The following is a 3,472-nucleotide window of genomic DNA, read 5'->3' on the forward strand; positions in this document are numbered from 1 at the left end:
CCCTTGTGGCTTAGCTGGTAAAGAATCTTCATGCAATGCGGGAGACCTGGGTTCGATCCCTGGGTTGGGAAGATCCCCTGGAGAAAGGGAAAGCTACCCACTCCAGCATTCTGGCCTGGAGAATCCCATGGGCTGTATAGTCCAAGGGGTCGCACAGAGTCGGACATGACTGAGCGACTTTCACTTCACTTCACTTCACATCACATCACGTCCAGGGGCAGTGTTTCCTCTGAGCCCTCCCTCCCAGACCTGGAGCTAGTTCCAGATTTCTCCTCCTATGTGATTATTTCAGATAAGTTTCACTAGAAACTCAGGAGCTTGCAAGTGAGTTGAGTCTCTCTTATCCATATGTCTGTGGGTGTGTTAATTAGCCTCTGGGCTTCAGTCTCAGCATCTGTAAAATGGGCACGCTAATGGCTTGCACTAATATGGGCAAGGCATCTGTGCTTGGCAGAGAGCAGGTGTTCACCTAGTGTTTGCTCTGTGCACTCATGTCATGATGTGTCAGGCACTGAGCTGAGAGCTGGGCAGAGAGCTGAGAACATGAATCAGCCCCTCATGTCCTCATGGTGACTAGAGGAAGGAGGCTCCTGAGGCCTGCTACGAAGCAACGCGGCACATCCAGCGGTGGGGACCCAAGTGTCCCTGGGATTGAGGCCCTCCCCAACACTTCCCATGGAGCTGCGGGGAAAGAGGTCAGGTAAGGCAGGACACAGGTCAACCCCACTGTCTCTGGGTCTCAGCAGAGCAGATAGTTCAAGGACTTACCTGCCCAAGGATCCGAAGAAGTGCACCGTTTCTCATCATTCAGGTTCCCTAGGAGGGAACACCCCTCCCCCACCTTTTTCTTTGAAGCAATTCCCTATATTTTCAGCCTAAGGCCATGGCTGGGTAGAGGACCTGCAGGGGGTGAAAGTGAGACCACACAGTTTGCACGTGACACGGGAAGGAGTTCAGGTGAGATGCCGCAGAGTCACTGGGCCTTTGCTTTCCCGGCCACTCAGAGCAGGAGGGAGAGCAGGGACTGCCCAGGGCCTGTCAGCCGTGGGACAGGTGAGCTCAGGTGAGCTCAGCTGAGGAACCGAGGGCTGGGCAAGGCTCTGCCGCGCTGCGCTGGGGAAGGGTCAGTGGCTGGAGCCCGGGAGGCACACAGAGGCACTCTGAGCAGGAAGGACGGGCAACGGGCAACAAACCCAGAGCTGGGCCAGGCTGCGTCAGGTGGGCGCGGGGGGCGTGGCAGGAGAGGGAGGTGACTAGTGGGGAATTTGCCTCCTGGGGTCCAAGGCTTGGCTTCCCCCAGCTGGTAACTGACTCTAATGAGCTAGAGTCTAATGCACTTGGCCCAGGCAGACGACTACAGAGAGGCTTGCTTCTCAGATGTGTGTGCGCGTGAGGGGAGCAGAAGAGAGCATCCCTTCTCCATTAAGAGGGCAGGGAGGTAAGATCTTACACACACGTGCATACGGCCAGGGAAAGCACACGAGGACATGAAACCAGATTTGTGAGGATGGGAGAGTCAGACACGACTGAGCAACTGAACTGAACCGAGACAGGCAGCCTGCTCATTTGCGGCCCCTCCCCCATTCTTCTCCGTGTCAGGATGTGCTCTGCAGCCCCGTGCCTCCATCTCCGATGATGTAGGCATCCACGTCCGTTTCTACATCGGCCGCCATCCATGTTCATACCTACATCTACACTCATACCTGCACTCATGTTATTTGTCAGGAAGCTCCCTTTTCCACTGTAGCTAAATGTTAGCCTCCAGATCTTTGTTTTCTTTAGAGCTACTGGCGCTGGGCCGCTGCGGCCCATCTCTCCTTCCTCTCACCCACCACTTTCCCTTCCTGCTTGTTCGCCTCCCTCCCCTCCCAGCTGGGGCCACAGGTTCCCTTGTCCCTCAAGCATCTGCCTCCTCCATGCCCTCTCTCAGTCTGCCAAACCCTCCCTACCTAAACTTTGGGCCCTGAAGTCTGACCACATTTTTTTTTTCTCCTTAAGAAGGTGGAGCCCGAGCTGCTGCCTGAACGTTGATGGTAAGAAGGCACAGCTTCGGGACTCGGGGTGTGGCTGGGCTGCACAAGAGGGACCCTGTGTAATCTTTGCCCTTGTTTCTGTCTTTTCATATGGTCCTGGGCAATCTCTTGGGCTTCCCTGGTGGCTCAGAGGTTAAAGCATCTGCCTGCAATGTGGAAGACCTGGGTTCAATCCCTGGGTTGGGAAGATCCCCTGGAGAAGGAAATGGCAACCCACTCCAGTATTCTTACCTGGTGAATCCCATGGACGGAGGAGCGTGGTGGGCTACAGTCCACGGGGTTGCAAAGAGTCGGACATGACTGAGCGACTTCACTTCACTTCACTTTGGGCAATCTCTCTACTCTCCTGGCTCGAACCATCTTTTCTATGTGGATGCCTCCCTCATCTCTGAACTTCAGAGGCATAAATTTTTAATTTTTTAAAGTTTTTAATTGAAGTATAGTTATTTACAGTGTTGTGTTGATTTCTGCTATACAGCATAATAATTCAGTTGCACATATGTATATGTATATACACAAAGTATATACACTCTTTTAAAACATATTCTTTTTCATTACAGTATTTCATAGGACACTGAATATAGTTCTCAGTAGGACCTCGTTGTTTTCAGAGCTATAGACCTAAGTGCCTGCTGGATACCCCAGCAGTCCAGTGTCTGGATATACCCCAATTTATCCATTCACCTATTGAAGGGCATCTTGTTAGCTTCCGAGTTTGGGCAGTTATGGATAAAGCTGCTATAAACATCCATGTGCAAATCTCTGTGTAACTATAAGTTTTTAACTCCTCTGGGTACCAAGTAATGCAGTTGCTGGGTCACATGGTGAGAACTCAGTTTTGTAAGAAACTGCCAGATCGTCTATTTTCGCATTCTTACAGCAATGAACCAGAATTCCTGTTACTGTGCCTCCTTGCCAGCATTTGGTGTTGTCAGTATCTTGGATTTTTTCCATTCTAATGTGTAGTGTGTAGTGGTATTTCCGTGTTTTAATTAACATTTTCCTGATGACATATGACATCGGGTATCTTTTTTAAAAGATTTATTTATTTGGCCATGTGCCATAGCATACAGGATCTTAGTTCCCCTACCAGGGATTGAATCCATGTGCCTGCACTGGACGCTCTGATTCTTAACCACTGGGCCACCAGGGAATTCCATACAGCATTTTTCAGTGTACTTATTTGCCATCTGTATATCTTTCTTGCTGTCTGTTTAGATATTTTGCCCATCTTTTAATTGGGTTATTTTTTGTTGTTGAGTTTTAAGAGTTTTTTGCATATTTTGGATAACAATCCCTTATGAGATATATCTTTTGCAAATGATTTCTTCCAGTATTTAGCTTGACTTCTCGTTCTCCGGATGTCTTGCACAGGGCAGAAGTTTACATTTTTTCATCGAGTCCAGCTTCCCAGTTCTTCTTTCATGACTCATGCTTTC

The sequence above is a fragment of the Capra hircus genome, chromosome 16, assembly GCF_001704415.2.
Source record: "Capra hircus breed San Clemente chromosome 16, ASM170441v1, whole genome shotgun sequence".
Taxonomy (NCBI): Eukaryota; Metazoa; Chordata; class Mammalia; order Artiodactyla; family Bovidae; genus Capra; species Capra hircus.